This window comes from Macaca mulatta, chromosome 9 (genome assembly GCF_049350105.2).
Source record: "Macaca mulatta isolate MMU2019108-1 chromosome 9, T2T-MMU8v2.0, whole genome shotgun sequence".
Taxonomy (NCBI): Eukaryota; Metazoa; Chordata; class Mammalia; order Primates; family Cercopithecidae; genus Macaca; species Macaca mulatta.
Window position 1 is genome coordinate 138,902,890 of NC_133414.1, and position 19,356 is coordinate 138,922,245.

The window sequence follows — 19,356 nt, forward strand, 5'->3', positions numbered from 1 at the left end:
TGGCCAGGCTGGTCTTGAACTCCTGACCTCAAATGATCCACCCACCTCGGCCTCCCAAAGTACTGGGATTACAGCCATGGGCCACCATCCCTGGCCTAAATTTCTCACTTTTTTAACATAAGTACATCCACTGGTCCCGTATTTTATGACATCTTGTGATCCTACCCACTCTGAACCATGTTCTGGACAGCAGAGGGGTGGCAGGTGCCAAGCACCTAGTGACTCTAGTGTCGGGAATTTCTATCAAGCCCCAAAACTATGAGGAGAAGGGACTACAAGGGTACAGTTGCAGGAATGTGTGGGGTGCCTGGGTATTGCCCACCTTGTTCACAGTCTCTCTGCCCTGTCAGGGCCAACCAGCTACCTGCACACATATGCTGCAGCCGCTGACATTAAAATAAAAGGTATTTGTCTTCACACCACCTTGAATCATCGCTCATAGTACATGTGCCACACTGGGAATCACTGGCCCACACTAAGGAGTGTATAATTCATCAGTGGCACTCGCTTCTTTTACTAATTTTGCAACTTAATTTAAAAAAATTAACTTTCCTTGATATGACCCATCCTTTATATACCTAAGGAATAGGCATTACTGCTTTAAATTAAATATAATTTTGAAACATGCCACCTGGATGCCACCATCCCTTATGTCCTTTAAGCTATCTTCTCTTAGAAACAACGTGACATTGTAGCTGAACATAAGTGTCTTTTTTTTCCAACTGTAAATGAGCATTTTATGCCCTCCAAAAATCAAAACGATATTTTTACTGTTATGATTTTATTATGCTCCTTTATAGGGTAGTTTGCTTTTGTGAAGTTAAAGAACGCAGTGAAGTGGAAACTTGTAACAAATAGGGCATATTGGAATTGGGCTGTGTGGTTTAAATATTCCATTCATTTAATTGGGGAGAAAAGTGTGTGTGTGTTTGGATATCTAATTATTGGGAAAGGAGAGGTTCATTTGTCTGAGTTAATATCCCTTAACCAAGTTAAAAATTAGCATACATCTCTTTAATTATACCTCGAAGTGATAGCATCATGCATCAGCCACTCACTCAGGCCTATTTTCCGCGGTTCTCATCCACCTGATCCTGGAATAGGGACAGGAGGGAGTGTCCTGCCCACCTGCCCCCCACCAACCCTTCCCACACACACACTGCCCTGTTGCTGGAGGGACATCCCCGCCCCATCGCTGACTCGAGGCTCCCGTGGCCTTGTGTGACCAACTCCCCTAGTGTGCTTGGCCTCTCTGACTTCCTGGTGGCCTAAGGAGGCACAGGCATTGCTCCCAAGTCAGACCCTGCCCCTGCCCCTGCTCTGCCTGGGTAGATCCCACTCCTGCTCCCCCTGTAGGCTTCTGCTAATCCCACGGACTAGTTAAGACCCCTCTAGTCCACCCCATCCCCATCCTGACTCCCACTCCTCATCATTCACTTCCACAGCCTCGCCTCTCTCCTAATTACACAATCAATGACAACCAGGTGGTGTACTCCATGAAAGCAGAGGACTTTTCTTCATTCTCTCTCCAATTCATGGCATATCCTTAGTGCTTGTGTGTTCTTGGAGCGTAGCTGTGTTCAATAATTGTCTACTGAATGAATGAATGAATGAATGAATGAACAGAAAATGGCAAATTTGTGAATGCTTGCGAGCTCTCCCCTGTGACATTACTGGGCCCATATTTGATCTCAGAAGCCGAGCCACATGGAAACTACTGTGGACCCGGTGAGTGCACCCCCTGGAGGTTGAGGAGAGAGGGGATCTCTCTGGCTGTAGGAGTACATGTTAACTTCTAAGCACATCATCTGAAGGTTTCATTCATTCACTGCTTCTTATTATTGCCAAAATCAAATGTTCTGTAGCTTAAATGTCCGACAATTGAGAAATGGCTGAGGAAACAGTACAGTTGCAATGCGCTAAGTTGCTATTTAAAATTATGTTTATACAGAGCTTATAATAACATGAGAAATTGCTTATGATATAATATTAACAAGAAACCAAATAGTCTGTGCTGTACAATGTTATATGAAGACTATGATGGCAAATGCATTTTTTAAAACTCACAGAATTCTAATCTAATGCAAGAAGAAAACGGCAAGAAGGCTGATTGTTTCTGGGTGATGAGTTTAGGATGCTTGTTTCTTCTTTCTGCCTCTCTGTATTTACCAGATTTTCTACAGTGAGCATTTATGACTTCCTATTACGTAGAAAGAAATCATGATGCTTTTTCTTCCCAAAGAGAAGAGGATCTATAGTTGCCTCTACTCCCACAGCCAGCTTAGAATTGCCAGTTTTTGTTTTGCAAAGGATGGCCTCCTGGTGACATCTGTGTCCTGGAGGCTTTCTCATTCCTGGGGGGCGTGGCAGCGGTGGATTTGCACCACAGAGGAGTCCAGCAAGCTCACACAGACTGGCTGGAGGCCCCACACCTCACTATAGTCACTCCCTTTCTTTTCTTTTCCTTTTTTGAGACAGGTCTCACTGTGTTGCCCAGGCTGGAGTGCAGTGATGTGATCATGGCTCACTGCAGCCTCGACCTCCTGGGCTTAATCGGTCCTCCCACCTCAGCCTCCCAAGTAGCTGGGACCACAGGTGTGCACCACCACGCCCAGCTAATTTTTTTATTTTTTCTAGAGATGAGGTTTCACCATGTTGCCCATGCTGGTTTCGAACTCCTGAGCTCAAGCGATCCACCCGCCTCAGCCTCCCAAATTGCTGGGATTACAGGTGTGAGCCATCACGGCTGGCTAACCCCTTTTCCAACATGCACATGTGCTTGAGTGTGGGGACTGAGTTTCCCCATCACCTGAGTCAGGGGCGGCACCAGCAACAACTAGTACCTACGTTTTGCCTGTCAATTATTCAGGCCCTGGTGTGGCACTGCAGCCCACATTTCACTTCCAAAGTGTTTGGAAATCAATAACTAATTTATATAGAGTTCTCATAGAAATAGGTGCTATTTTCCATCTCATTAAAATGCAACTTGAAATGAAGCCATGCCTGCCACTGGGATTCGACTCTGGTTGGCCTCTCTCACCCGTGGGATAGAGTGTCCAATGGGAGAGGATGAAGAGGGTCTCCAGGCCGCAATCACAGGTGGGAAATGAAAGGCAAATGGGCAGAAAGTCCTACATGCTTGGCCCAATAGCAAAGCCCCTGAGGTCACAGCTGAGGGACCATTCTGAGTCTAGCATGGTGGCTCTCACTTAGGAATTTTTCAGTGTGCCTTGGTGTGAATTCATTTCAGGAATTAGAGTAACCAGTGATAATTGTGTGTGTGGGTGTGTGTGTGTAGAAAGGATTTTTCAAGATCCTACTGGAGGTCCTCTGATAGCCAGAAACACCCAATGCTATGTGGTTCTTACTGTTCATGTGCTCCCTAATGCACCTGCTGGATTGGATGCCCAAGGAAACCAGCATATATTCATACACTTCCTGCAGTGTTTCATTTTTAAAGAAAAATCTTTAAGGTTTTAATAGGTTTTATTTAACAGCATGTAAAACACTGGCGTCATGGGTGCAAGATCTCTCTTTAAATGGCTTATTCAAACATCAATCATTTGAGTTCACAAAGATAGGATTAAACATTTATTAAAAGACCATCTAGTTAGAAAAGCACTGGACTGCATCTACCCCAAAACTCCCAGTGCACATTTTCTTTGATTTATTGATATTTCTGAAACCCAGCAACTAACTTGCTTTGACAAGGGGCCAGGTAATGTTCTCAACCTGGTCCCAGCATCTCTCTCGCTAGGTCTCACCCGGCCAGTAACTCAGATCCACTGTCACCTCCTCCCGTGCTCCAATTGGAACCAGGGGCTTTGTTCTCTGAACTTCTTTGTTCTCCATCTTCACCTTTAACCCTCTGACTCTCCTGAGGGGTGCTGTGTGGACCCTCCACCACATCACCCCTTCTGCTAACATTACGCAGTGGGGCAAGGGGTCTCATCTCCAGGGGCCATCCTACTGCTAGTTTCTGGGAGGAGGACAGGAAGGAAAAAATCAATGTTCAGAAAAGAGATGGTGAGACCATCAAGTTGAAGTTTACATTGAAGGAGGGGGAGGCTGTGAGGTCTTCCTGGAAAGGCAGCATGGAGTCACTCTTGAGAGTCCTTGAATGCAACACCAAGGCATCTGTACTTCATTCTGCAGGTAACAGGGAGCCACTGATGGTTTCCCACCAGCACAGTGAGGTGATCAGAGCTTTACTCTCAGAAGATCTTGCAATAAAGATTGGAACTGGAAGAAACCACCCCTTCCCTCCAGTTGGAAATTGAGTCACCTTATTTTAGATCCTCCTCGTTTCTTCTACCCTTTCTGTTTACGGAGACTTCTCTCTCCCTGTGGCATGGCTTTTTTCTCCTAATGGGTCTCACCATTCTGCTGGCCTGCCAGCTCCTTGCAGGCAGGGTTTGGCGCCGAACATACTTCCCCCACAAGCACCTAGGGCAGCATCTGGGGCCACTGGTATTGCCTGTCTCTCTACTTTATTTCATAAAGGATTCAAGGTACACTGTTCGTGGTCAAGAAATTAGATGAATGCACGGACAAAGAACAAATGAAGGAACAAATGAAGTCTTGAGGGAACGGCAACACTAACTGTCCCAGAGGTCTCTGCCTCTCCGGCAGCCTACAGGGGCCACAGCTGGACATGCCCTGGAACCTCTGGGTGAGAGAGAGAGGGGATTGTAGGCCCAAAGAGGAGCAGATTCCTGGACTGCTGGAAATGAGGGGTCCCTTTTAAAACAGAATGTGACGACCGGGCACGGTGGCTCACGCCTGTAATCCCAGCACTTTGGGAGGCTGAGATGGGTGGATCACCTGAGGCCAGGAGTTCGAGACCAGCCTGGCCAACATGGTGAAACCCCATCTCTATTAAAAGCACAAAAAATTAGCAGGCATGGTGGTAGGCACCTGTAATCCCAGCTACTCAGTGGGCTGAGGCAGGAGAATCGCTTGAACCCAGGAGGCGAAGGTTGCAGTGAGCTGAGACCATGCCACTGCACTCTAGTCTGGGCAATAAGAGCTAGACTCCATCTCAAAAAACAAAACAAAAAAAAAGAAAGAAAGAAAGAAAGAAAGAAAATAAATAAATAAAACAGAATGTCCCCACTTGTCACTGGGCACCAAATGAGTCTGTCCCACCCACCCTGGTGGCCTGTATTCTCACTGCGTCCCTCGACACCGTGGTCATCCTCCCCACCTCTTCCCTTAAGAGCAGCTTATGCAAAGAACATTACAGCAGAAGGGTGGCACCCCAGTCAGGCCAAACCTCCCTGGATCACACCTCCTAGGACCACACTCCCTTAGAAAAACAGGAGCAGATTTTGCTTAGACTCAGCCAAAGTCCACGGAGGTCCACTGAGTGGATTCTTTTCCAGCTAAGCCTTTGAACACCAGTCTATCGCACATCCAATACTGAGGCAGTGTTTTTTCTGCTCCTCAAACAACAGTCTATCCCACGTCCAATACCAACATAGTATTTTTTCTGCTCTGTTGAACACCAGTCTATCCCATGTCCAATACTGACATAGTGTTTTTGCTGCTCCTTCAAACACCAGTCTATCCCACACCCAATACCGAGGATAATGTTTTTTCTGCTTACGGTACTTATTCCAGGTAAACTGGACCCTTTGGGTGAAAGAGCATTTTTAGAAATTCCACCTCCATACAAATATTACTGAAGAAACTGGACTGAGAAGAAATACGATGTGTATTAGAAAGATAAGTAGGTAACGGGTCTCCAAGTTAAGTCTATTTTTACAAATAGCCTGTACCCAAGGCTCTTTATTTATGATACTGAAAAGCACACTGTTTGGAGAGCTGTAAAAACTTTAACTATAGCGTAAAGGATGGTAATATGTAGCATGATTTCTCTGCCATTACGTTATTTGTACTGTATAAATGCAAAATTTCAGAATCAGATGTTTTATGGGGAATCATTACAATTCTGAAAATGTGACTGAACTTTCCCCAAATATATTAAAAATGGAATCACCGAGTGTACATAATTGAAAACAAAGTTTATGACGCAGTAGGTGTCTACAAATATCAACAGAAATTTAAAAGAACTGTGTCAAAATTTGTATTTAGTATATTATGCTCAGAAAGCAGCTCTGCTGTGTATGCCTGTTGTTCATGTGCTGGGTGGTACTGAGCCCATTTGCAGATGGATAAAATTGGTTGACAGGAAGATCTATAGGGTTGGAGATGGACGGGGTCACCATGTACAGTAATGCAGGTTGTGCACTGAACAACTACAGGAGGACCCTTTTTCATTGAGAATGATGTGGAAGGCACCTGCTGGAGCTGCGTAGTGAACAACCCACACAACTGTCAGGAGTGAGTTGTCACCTTGAGAGAGAAGTAGAGTCTGCCTGTGTCCCCCCAGAGAACACAGCCAAGAATGAAAACAAATTTCAAATCTTAGAAAGAATTGCCTACCCATCAGAAGCGTCTTCAGTTCATTCATTCTTTCTTTCACTTATTTCACTCACAAGTTGTGAATTTCCCCCATGGAACTCTCACAGGGGCTGCCAGGAGATTCCTGCATCCAATGAGTGAACACGGCTCCCCCGTCTGCTGCCACTCCGGGGTCTGGGATGTCGCCAGCAAGCCAGAAAGTGTTTCTTGTGCCTCATTGCTCCTGGGCATATCTTTCTTTGACTCCAAGGTTTGTAGGTTGGAACCCTTGCTGCCTCCTGATGAACAATCAAGAGAGTTATTTTTCCAGCCAGGTTTGGATTTACATTTGAGAAAAGGCTCCTCCACCTCTTCCCCTGCCATAAGTGATGGGTTCCCAGCTCTAACTAGCAGAACACTAAATGGTTTCTTGAGAGCTGCCTGTGCTAATAACCTAGAACAACTCAATGAGATGTGTTCCTATTTTAGGCTCAGTAAAAACAATTCACCTCTAACAAATGATTTAGAACTGCCAAAAAAAATCTCGAAAATAAAACAGAAATGAATAAGCAATGAATTGACACTTTTTGCTTTAAAAATTGTCCAACTGGGCTAGGCTCTGGGGCTCCCAACCTTAATACAACAAAGAATATCTCTTTGGGAGTCCCCCAGTCTGGAGCTGGGTTAATTTATCATTGGGGATATCTTTGCTGATTCTTTCCTGCCTAACTAGTATTTAATACCATCACACACAGCAAATAATTGCAAGAACTTGAGTCTTTTCCAGAGAAAAGAAGCTCAGACAATTTAGACATTAGAAAACAAGACCTAAGAGAAAAGTTTGATGGAATTAAGACTATTTCACCCACAGAAGAAAAAGACTGTGTGATGGTTCACTAATTCTGGCAAGTTTTTTAAAAGCTATTTTACATAGGATACTGACCATCTGGTCTCCCTTTCCTGAGCACAGAGAGAAAATGATTTTCAACTGCATCGAGAAGAATTTAAGTTGGAAAATAAGGAAGAATTTCCAGATGATTAAGGTTATTAAATGCTGATTATGGAGAGAGGTTATAGCTTCACCTTTTTGGAAATAATTCAAGGGACAACTACTCGTCCATCCAGGCTGTTTTGGGAACAGTCTGAGCGGGAAGTAAGATAAGTGAAATTATCTCTTTGAAGTGCCTTCCAGCTCTATTTGTTGTGCTAAAAGTGCCTCTTGCAAGAGTTTACATAATTTCTAGACTTCCAAACATTCTTACTGTCTATCTTCTACGCACTCTTCCCAGGGCCAGAAAGGAGGAGATAAAAAGATATAAACTTCCCAAGCAAAGATCTGGTTCTGGCCTTGCCTCTGTTGAAGGTGAATAATGGGGCCTGCAACATGTCATGGGCTGTCTAAGCCCCAGGCTCCTATCCAGAACTCACCATATGCACCAGCGGTGATTTTTATTCCTCCAGCCATCTTTTTTATTTTATTTTATTTTATTTTATTTTATTTTATTTTATTTTTATTTTTATTTTGAGATGGAGTCTCACTCTGTCGCCCAGGCTGGAGTGCAGTGGCACGATTTCAGCTCACTGCAAGCTCCACCTCCCGGGTTCACGCCATTCTCCTGCCTCAGCCTCCCAAGTAGCTGGGACTGCAGGTGCCTGCCAACATACCTGGCTAACTTTTTTTTGTATTTTTAGTAGAGATGGGGTTTCACCGTGTTGGCCAGGATGGTCTCGATCTCCTGACCTCGTGATCTGCCCGCCTCAGCCTCCCAAAGTGCTGGGATTACAGGCGTGAGCCACTGCGCCCGGACTCCTCTAGCCTTGTTTTCCCTTTTATCGGGATATGAAAACTGCTTCACTAATTACAGGGAAGGATGCATGGCTCAGGTTGGACAAGTCATAACACCCTGTTCCTCTGTCTACCATGGCTGGTCCAGAAGTGGGCATGTAACTCAAGGTGCCAAGAAGAGCTCTTTCCCCAGAGTGCTGTACCGGAAAGTGTTTGCCGTCTTTCTGGAGGCAGGTCAGCCAGGATGGGAGTCCATGGCTTCCTGAAGCCACAGCCCCATTATCTGGAGACAGTTGTGAGCCTATGAACCCAAAAACCTGTGATAGACTGGAAGAATAAATGCGCAAAAAGAACTCTCAGGCCTTCAAGTCAACCCTCCAGCCAGCCCTCCCTTGCCAACCCTGCATATCCTTCAGTTTTATGAGTAGGTAGAATACTGTATTCCCTTTTTTTTTTTTTCCTTAAGCTAATATAAGTTGGGTTTCTGTCATTTGCAATCAAAGGTCCTGATTAATATGGGATGGGAATGAGGTCCCAAGGATACAGGTGCTAGCAAGAACCAAGGCATAGGAATACAGAGCTAAGCTGTTCTGCATTAGAAAATGATGGCAATATCTACTCATCCCTCAGAAGAAGAGAAGAGAGAAAGGGGGCAGGAAAAGGAGGGAGAAGAGGAGCTTGGAAGATGGCAGGAGGCAGGGTACTGCCCCTCGTGAACCAGCAGAGGGGCCAAGAGGGCTCTGAAGATCGACAACACAGAATGTATGATTGTAGAATATGCTCGCTGCACACCATGCTTGTGACTATTCCCCAGGAGGACCTGTAATCTTGCAGAAAAGCTCTGCTCCATGGAACCAGCTTGTAATCTCGGTAGCTGGAAGGTAGATGATGAATCAAGGAAAAGGGCCCAGGGTCACAATTGGCCTCTCTGTAGGTAGAGATAAGGAACAACCACAAGAGGCACAGAGTGTAGAATTTTGAGGCAGGACCCACCCCAGTCACTACAGAATTCAAAACCCCTCCCTTTGAGTCTTGCAAATGGCATGGCTTATCTACTCATGAGGAAGTCAGACTCAAAGGGAGGGGTTTTGATTTCCACAGGGCCTGGAATGGGTATCTGAGTTGCTGTTCGCTAGATGCCATGGGACCTGGAGATCTCAGGAGACAACTGGATTACAAAGGAATAAGTCTCATGATCAGACAAGACATCAAAATGTGGACCAGATCACCTCTTCGGGTGTTATGACTGAGTCTACTCTTAGAAAGGTCTGTGTAGGCAAGTAGACAACATGTTTTCCTTGATGAAATACTGCTGCAGAGTGATCCAGGATCTAGACATGAGGATCCATTAACAGTGGTTAAGCCAGGCCTTTCCCATTTTGCATGGGGTGTTTTATAAACAGTGGATGTGCAACAACAGGGAAAGGCTTTCCCCAGGTCTCTCCGGGAGCTGATCAGGAGTCAGGGATCAAACAGGGATGGTGAACAGGACAGCGTCAGGAAAGCAGACACAGTAATTGCACTTAAGTTGTGGGATGGAAGGAAGTAGCTTCCAGAATGGAATTGATCTGGACTAGAATTACCCAGAGCACTGTTTCAAGGCAGAAGCTACCTTTTTAACATGCTAAGCTTATTCTGAAACTCCTTTACCGTTACACTTTAACAAAAAAGATTTAATGTGGGAGAAGCTAAACTTCCATTAAGTCTTCCAAACACTCCTGATTCATATTTACTAATAATGATGATTTCCAAAAGCTCATTTCTGCAATCAAGAGCAGGCGGCACAGCAGGCGAGATGCTGTGCACGGAGCAATCTCCGTGAATAATTGCCTGTCTGCATGGCTTCTTAAAGAGAAACAGCAAGCTTACCAGATGATGCTTGGGCTTGTTGTTTAACCTGAACTTAGAAAGCAGAAAACTAAGCTTGAGCAAAATGTTTTTAGACTTTCAAGTTTACATGAAACTTGGGAGCTTTAACCTCTAGAGAGGGGCTTAAATGGATCAATGGACGCCCTGAAACTTTGCATCAGACGTTTCTGCACGTCTCTTCTATGTGCTTTTTTCTAGGAAGAGGATGCATGGGGGAATATGACCCCCTAAACATTTAACAACCGCTAAATGAATGTTCTTTCACTAGCACTGTACGACAGAACTTTCTGGAATGATGAAAACACTTTATATCTGCATTGTTTAAAATGGTAGCCATTAACTAAATGTGGCTATTGAGCTTATGAAAGTTGAGTTTATTGAGCTTATGACTAGTGCAACTGATGAATCAAATTTTTTATTTTATTCATTTTAATTAATTTACATTTTAAAAAGCAAAGCTATAAAGAGTAATGAGTGGTTGCCAGGGGTTGGGATTTGGAAGAAGGCTGACTATATAGGAATGAGGGGATATTTTGGTGGGATGGAACTTTTTTGCATCTCTAGTATGGTGCTGGGTACTTGACTTCATGCATGTGTCAAAGTCAATGGAAATGTACACCAAGAAGAGTGATTATTCTAATCTGCAAATTGAAAATTAAAATATTTTTTCAGACAGGGTCTCACTGTGCTGTCTGTCTTGAATTTCTGGGCTCAAGTAATCCTCCCACCTCAGCCTCCCAAGTAGCTAGGATTACAGGCATGTGTCACCACACCTGGCTGAAAGCTAAATTTTAAAAGATTGAGTTGGCTACATGTGGTTAGTGGCTTCTGTATTGGATGTGCAGCTCAAGACCATCACTTTAAAAGACTTACATTATATGTACCAGCAGCCATTTAGCTGGACTTTCCTATCAGATTCATTAGCTTACAAACTGTTTCCCAAACCATCACCTTAATCAAATGCATTCCTAACTCACTAATAAGTGCAACACACTAAGTGCAGGATGTTGACTCTGCCCATTCCCTGCATCCCTACTAAGTGCAGCACTCCTTGGTTACTGTGAAGTCAGGCACAGCAATCTCATGAGAAGTCTAATGACAGCATCCCAAGTTCCAAATTCCAATCTTGGGACCAAGCCGCTGCCTTCGCACTGTCCAGAGACTCCTCCAGGCAGCGGGGCAGGCAAGGTGACCTGAGTGTGCAAGGACGGTCCCTACTCAGAAGCAATCCCAAGCTCACAGGCTCATGTTAACCCTTTCAAACACAAGTCCACGCCTTTTCTTTATGACCCTTTATTAGTTTCCTAGGGCTTCCCTAACAAAGTTCTGAGAACCGGGTGGCTTCAAACAACAAAAATTGATTCTCTCATGGTTCCGGAGGCCAGAAGTCTGAAAGCAAGAGGCCAGCAGGTTGGTTCCTTCTTGGGGACTCAGAGGGAGAATCTATTCTATACTGTCCTTCTAGCTGTGGTTGCTGGCAGTCCTTGGCATTCCTTGGCTTGTGGCTGCATCCCTTCTACTCTGCCTTTGTCTTCATGTGGCCTTCTCCTCTCTGTGTCTCTCTGAGTCTCTGTCTCCAAGTTTCCCTCTTCTTTTTTTTTTTTTTTAATTATTTTTTATTATTATACTTTAAGTTCTAGGGTACATGTGCATAACGTGCAGGTTTGTTACATATGTATACTTGTGCCATGTTGCTGTGCTGTACCCATCAACTCGTCAGCACCCATCAACTCGTCATTTACATCAGGTATAACTCCCAATGCAATCCCTCCCCCCTCCCCCCTCCCCCCTCCCCCCTCCCCATGATAGGCCCCGGTGTGTGACGTTCCCCTTCCCGAGTCCAAGTGATCTCATTGTTCAGTTCCCACCTATGAGTGAGAACATGCGGTGTTTGGTTTTCTGTTCTTGTGATAGTTTGCTAAGAATGATGGTTTCCAGCTGCATCCATGTCCCTACAAAGGACACAAACTCATCCTTTTTTATGGCTGCATAGTATTCCATGGTGTATATGTGCCACATTTTCTTAATCCAGTCTGTCACTGATGGACATTTGGGTTGATTCCAAGTCTTTGCTATTGTGAATAGTGCCACAATAAACATACGTGTGCATGTGTCTTTATAGCAGCATGATTTATAATCCTTTGGGTATATACCCAGTAATGGGATGGCTGGGTCATATGGTACATCTAGTTCTAGATCCTTGAGGAATCGCCATACTGTTTTCCATAATGGTTGAACTAGTTTACAATCCCACTAACAGTGTAAAAGTGTTCCTATTTCTCCACATCCTCTCCAGCACCTGTTGTTTCCTGACTTTTTAACGATCGCCATTCTAACTGGTGTGAGATGGTATCTCATTGTGGTTTTGATTTGCATTTCTCTGATGGCCAGTGATGATGAGCATTTTTTCATGTGTCTGTTGGCTGTATGAATGTCTTCTTTTGAGAAATGTCTGTTCATATCCTTTGCCCACTTTTTGATGGGGTTGTTTGTTTTTTTCTTGTAAATTTGTTTGAGTTCTTTGTAGGTTCTGGATATTAGCCCTTTGTCAGATGAGTAGATTGCAAAAATTTTCTCCCATTCTGTAGGTTGCCTGTTCACTCTGATGGTAGTTTCTTTTGCTGTGCAGAAGCTCTTTAGTTTAATGAGATCCCATTTGTCAATTTTGGCTTTTGTTGCCGTTGCTTTTGGTGTTTTAGACATGAAGTCTTTGCCCATGCCTATGTCCTGAATGGTACTACCTAGGTTTTCCTCTAGGGTTTTTATGGTTTTAGGTCTAACATTTAAGTCTCTAATCCATCTTGAATTAATTTTTGTATAAGGAGTAAGGAAAGGATCCAGTTTCAGCTTTCTACTTATGGCTAGCCAATTTTCCCAGCACCATTTATTAAATAGGGAATCCTTTCCCCATTTCTTGTTTCTCTCAGGTTTGTCAAAGATCAGATGGCTGTAGATGTGTGGTATTATTTCTGAGGACTCTGTTCTGTTCCATTGGTCTATATCTCTGTTTTGGTACCAGTACCATGCTGTTTTGGTTACTGTAGCCCAGTCACTGGGTCATTGGGTTAAGGCAGGGGTCCCCAACCCCCGGGCTATGGACCAGTATTGGTCTGTGGCCTGTTAGAAACCGGGCCCTGCAGCAGGAGGTGAGTGGCGGGCAAGAGAGCAAAGCTTCATCTGTATTTACAGCTGCTCTCTATCACTCGAATTACCGTCTGAGCTTCGCCTTCTGTCACATCAGCATCAGCACTGGATTCTCATAGGTGTGCGAACCTTATTGTGAACTGCACATGCCAAGGTAAATCTAGGCCGCCCACTCCTTATGAGAATCTAATGCCTGATGACCTGTCGCCTCCCATCACCCCCAGATGGGACCATCTAGTTGCAGGAAAACAAGCTCAGGGCTCCCACTGATTCTACATTATGATGAGTTGTTTAATTATTTCATTATATAGTATAATGTAATAATAATAGAAATAAAGTGCAAATAAATGCAATGTGCTCCAATCATCCCAAACCATGCCCCTGACCCCCATTCCATGGAAAAATTACCTTCCAAGAAACTGGTCCCTGGTGCCAAAAAGCTGGAGACCACTGAGGTAGGTAGGGCCCATCCTAATACGGTATGACTGCATCTTAATGACATCTACAAAGGCCCTATTTCTAAAACAAGCTCATTTTGATGGGTCATTTGATGGGTACTTGAACCTATACTTTTGGGGGCCGCAATTCAATCCACAAGAGACTCCAACCATCACTGGGGCAGAATTATTTCCCTTAAAGAGTGGTGCAAACAAGACCAGGTGTGGCTTCATCTCTGACCATCTTTAATCTCATCTCTGTATGTGTGTGAGTGTGAGTGTGAGTGTGTGTGTGTGTGTTTTCCTCTGCAGCATTTTTACCAGTGTGAGTGTCCTGTTCATGGCAACAGGAGTGGGATGTGGCCAGTGTTCACCTTCACTGAGCCCTTAAGGAGGCACAGGGGTGTGGTATCCCTCATGTCTGTGGCCCTGGAGTTTGTTAGCAGAGCACTGGGCACGTCGAAACATGTGACATGATGGTGGAAGAGAAACTGGATTTGATTCTTATTACAGGTTACATTAAAGGAGTAACTTAGGTTTTTGAGTCTTAATTTCCTCCTTAGTCACGTGTAAATGTCCTGCCCCCTTCACAGGGTTGTTTTGCTCATTAAATAATCTACATACAGAGCACTGAGTAGCTAATTGATCAACGTTACTTTCCAAATCCATCCTTTTCTATTTTCGTTTTTCCACACACATAGAAGCCTTTAATATAAAAAGAATTTCTATTTAATATAAAAATGCAGACAAGTAAGAAGAGTAAATTAAAATATCTGCAATTCCCTCACCCAAAGATAATTATTATTTAAATTTGGGCATGTTTCCTTAGTCTTTTTAAATGCACATATTTACACACACTACTTCTGCAAAATTGGTTTCATTCTGTACATATTTGTTTTGTAGCCATGTTCCCTTAACAAGATCGTACATTTTCATGTTTAATTAAATGGTCTTCTAAAGCATGGTTTATATTGGCTGCAGTGTGATTCATCATGGATATAACATAATTTCTTCAATGAGAACCCTCTTGTCTGCTGTTTTGCCTGTTCCCAATTTTTCACAATTAAAAACAATATGGTAAGACACATTCTCATGGATACAACTTTGGGTATCTCCCTGACTATTCCTTTTGGAAAAGTTACAGGAAGTACAATTACTTAACTGCATTTTTTGTTTTTTTGTTTGTTTGTTTGTTTGTTTGAGACACAGTCTCGCTCTGTCGCCCAGGCTGGAGTGCAGTGGCACAATCTTGACTCACTGCAACCTCCACCTCCCGGGTTCAAGCTATTCTCATGCCTCAGCCTCCCGGGAGCAGCTGGGCTTACAGACACCCACCACCACACCTGGCTAATTCTTGTATTTTTAGTAGAGATGGGGTTTCACCATGTTGGCCGGTCTGGTCTCAAACTCCTGACCTCAGGTGATCCACCCACCTCGGCCTCCCAAAGTGTTGGGATTGCAGGTGTGAGCCACCATGCCCAGCCTTAACTCCACTTTTGAACTGAGCCTTTTATAACTTGGCCTTCTCTCCTTCCCTTCTCCTCTTCACCTCCACTAATAACCTTCCCCATTTATTTCACGGAGGGCACCAAAGCAGTCTGAAGGGGACTTCCTTATCACCTTTGACCAACTAACCCCACAACCTACCTTCCTCTGGACCCAAACATTGTTCCGCCTACCGCCTTGCACCAGGGCAACCCCTCCACCTGGGTCCCAAGTCTCCACCTCTCTTGCCGACTCCAGGAGGCAGCTCCTCCAATTCTCCCCTTTCTCTCCTGCATCTTCAGTGTTTTTTCTCTTTGCTGGATCTAGATGGTCCCCAGCACCACGCAAACATGCCGATTTATCTCCCAGATTCCTTCCCTAGTGCTGCCACAGCAAATCGCCACACACCTAATTGTTTCAAACAGCATAAACAACATTCATTACCTTACAGTTCCGGAGGTCAGAGGTCCAAAATGGGTTTTACTGGGGTAAAATCAAGGCAAGGGCAGGGCGGCACGCCTCCTGGAGGCTCCAGGAAGCAGCTGTCTTCCAGCCGCTTGCACCTCTGCAGGCTGCCCACATTGCCATCACCTCTACATAGCCCCTGGTTCGTGGCCACATCTCACAGCCAACAATGGGTCACCTTCTAGTCTCTCTCCGACTCTGACTTTCCTGCCTCTCTTGTAAAGGTTCTTGTAATTACCTTGGGCTCACCTGGATAACCCAGGAAACATCCCCATCACAAGGTCCTGAACTTCAGCACATGTGCAATGACCCTTTTTGCCATGTAAGCTAAAAGATGGGCCGTGGGGATTTGGATGTGAACATTTTTGGAGGGCCATTATCCTGCTGATCAATCTGGCTTCTTTTCTCTCTGTGCCCTCTCTGGTGATAGACTTTATCCCACGAGAGTCCTGCACTTTCTGAGGTCACCAGTGATCTCCATGGTGCCACACTCAACAGGCAAGTCTTGGAACAGCTGTTGCTCAACATCTGCTCCACTGGGTCAGCTGGTCACTGTCTTCTTCACGAACCTCTTCAGCGCTGGGGATGCCAGAATTCCCTGGTTTCCCCTTTACTCACTGGCTGCTCCTTCTCCGTCTCTCTTACTCAACCCTCCCCTCCTTCTTGACCATTAAACAAATACCCTAGGACATACTTCTTCATCTGCATGTCTCCCTGGACGACCTCATCTGGTTCTAAGACATCATATATTTATTGAACACATCCAAATCCATATTTCCAGTCTCAACCTCTCCTCCGGGCTTCCAGATTCATTTGCACAATTGCCCATTTGACATGTTCTCTTGGATTCTACTAGGCCTCTCCAATTTGATACATCCAATGCTGAATCCAAGGTTTTTCTACCTCCACCTGCTCAGCATGCTATTCACACCTCAGTAAAGGGCGCAGCACACCCAGATGCTCCGGCAAAAAGCATGAATTCATCTTGACTCTGCTCTCTCTAAACTAAGCTGCATTAGCAAGTCCTGAAAGTGCATCCCTACACTGACCTCTTCCCCCGCTGTGGTTCTCCTCCCACTATCCCCTCTTTCCTGGGCTACTGCAGGTACTTCCAGGTTACCTGGATTATTGGTCTCCCTGCTTAAATCCTGCTCCACAGTCTGTTTTCCATGCAGAAGGCAGAATAATCTTTAACTTTTAAAATCAGATCATGTCACTCCTGTGCTCAAAACCCTCCAATGGGAGCATGTGCGAGATAGGGACAGTGGCTTGTGGATTTCAGGCAGGGATTAAAGGACTTTCTGGATGAACAATGAATGCATAGAAGGTTCAGTGCAGTGTTAGTCCAGGTGGGGCACTGGAAGTCTTGCAGGAAGTAAGCTGGAAAGTAGGTGGTGCCAGTCCGAAACTAAAATAAAGACTTAGGAGAATCCCAGAAATGGGGCCAGACAGTGACTCAGAGCCCCGGCTGGGCATTAGAAACAGCCCAGGATGGTTTTGACAGTACTGAAGGCCTGGGACCACCTGAGATTCTTTAAGTCAGAATCTATCTCTGGGTATCAGTACGTTTTAAATCTCTCAAAGCTAAGCATGATGGTACACACCTGTAGCCCAAGATACTCATGAGGCTGAGGCAGGAGGATCGCTTGAGCCCAGCAGTTCAAGGCTGCTATGCGCTATGACCCTGCCTGTGAATAGCCACTGCACTCTAGCATGGACAACACAGTGAGACCCTGCCTCAATAAACAAAGCTAAAATCAACTCTTCACGTGATTCTATAATGAAAACTGAGAATATGGGAGGATGTGGATGAGGAGAGTAGAAGGAAAAGATGGAGATGGCTGGATGTGAAAAGATGAAGCAGCTGAGAGGCCTTGGTGTCAGAGGTCATTTATGTGGACACTGAGGTCTTCATGATGCTGCAGGGCAGAGAAATCCAGTTCTAATTACAGACTCCGTCTTGAACTGATCTCCTAGGCATTTTGTAGAGATAAGGAGGGCAGGTTGTGATGACAGCTGGGAGTGTGGTCTTACCAGGAGTACATGGGCCTCTTAGGGTCTCCCTCAAATTCTTCCGTGGGCAATGCAGCAGCCCAGCAGTGGGGTGACCTAAATTGGATCACTCTGAGCTCTGAAGCCTTTTTTATGTCTGTGTTAGACAGAATAATGCCCCCTCTCCACCCAATGATGTCCACATCTAAACCGCACATATGGTGAATATATTACGTGGCAAGGGGGAATTGAAGTTGTAAATTACATGAAGATTGCTCAGATAGTTTGGATGTATGTCCCTTACAAATCGCGTTAAAATGTGATCCCCAATGTTGAAGATGGGCTTAGTGGAAGCTGTTTGGGTCATGGGGACAGATCCCTCATGAATGGCTTCGTGCTATCCTTGCAGTAATTAGTGAATTATTGCTCTATTAGTTCACACAAGAGCTGGTTGTTTGAAAGAGCATCAAGGCACTCCTCCCTCCCACTCTTGCTCCTTTCCTCGGCATGTGACACGCCTGCTCCTCCACCTTCCATCATGACTGGAAGCTTCCTGAGGCCCTCATCAGAAGCAGAGGCAAGCACCATGCTTCTTGTACAGGCTACAGAAATGTGAGCCAGATAAACCTCTTTTCTTTATAAATGACCCAGCCTCAGGTATGTATTTATAGCAACACAAAATGGACTAATACAGTTGATAATCAGCTGACTTAAAAAATAGGGAGATTATCCTGGATTCTCCAGTGGGGCACCAAGGTAATCACAAGTGCACTGGGTTAAATAGTGTCCCCCCAGAATGCATGCCCACTGGAGCCTCAGAATGTGACCCTATGTGGAAATAGGATCATTGCAAATGTAATTAGTTAAATTAAGATGAGGCAATGTGCATTAGGGTGGGCCCTAATCCAACGACTGCTGTCTTTATCAGAAGAGGAAACAGGAGACACAGACACATATAGGGAGAACATCATGCAACAACACAGCTGAGATTCAATTTATGCTGCTACAAGACAAGGGCTGCCAAGGATTGCTGGAGGCCACCAGAAGCTAGGAGAAGGCCACCCAAACCGCTAGTAGGACCACTCCTGCTGACACCCAGATTTCAGGATTCCATCCTCTAGAGCTATGAGAGAATCAACTTGTTTTAAGCCACTTAGTTTGTGGTACTTTTTTTTTTTTGAGACAGAGTCTTGCTCTTGTCACCCAGGCTGGAGTGCAGTGGTGCGATCTCGGCTCACTGCAACCTCCGTCTCTCAGGTTCAAGTGATTCTCCTGCCTCAGCCTCCTGAATAGCTGGGATTACAGGCACACACCACCATACCTGGCTAATTTTTGTATTCTTAGTAGAGATAGGGTTTCACCACGTTGGCCAGGCTGGTCTTGAACTCCTGACCTCAAGTGATCCACCTGCCTCGGCCTCCCAAAGTGCCGGGATTACAGGTGTGAGCCACCGTGCCTGGCCAGTTTGTGGTACTTTATTAATATGGTTGCCCTTGGAAACTAAAGGGTCCCTACATGTGGAAGAGGGAGCAGAAACGTCATGGGCAGAATGATGTGGTATGACAAAGACCCCGCTGAGTGCTGCTAGCTTTGGAAATGGAGGGAGGGCCCAAGAGTCAAGAAATGCAAGGAGCTTCTAGAAACAGAAACCTGGAAAAGGGAAGAAGGCAGATTCTCTGGAACTTACGGAAGATTTGCAATCTTGCCAACGCCTTGATTTGGGTCTACTGAGAACCATTTTGGACTTCTGTCTTACAAAACTGTCAGATAATA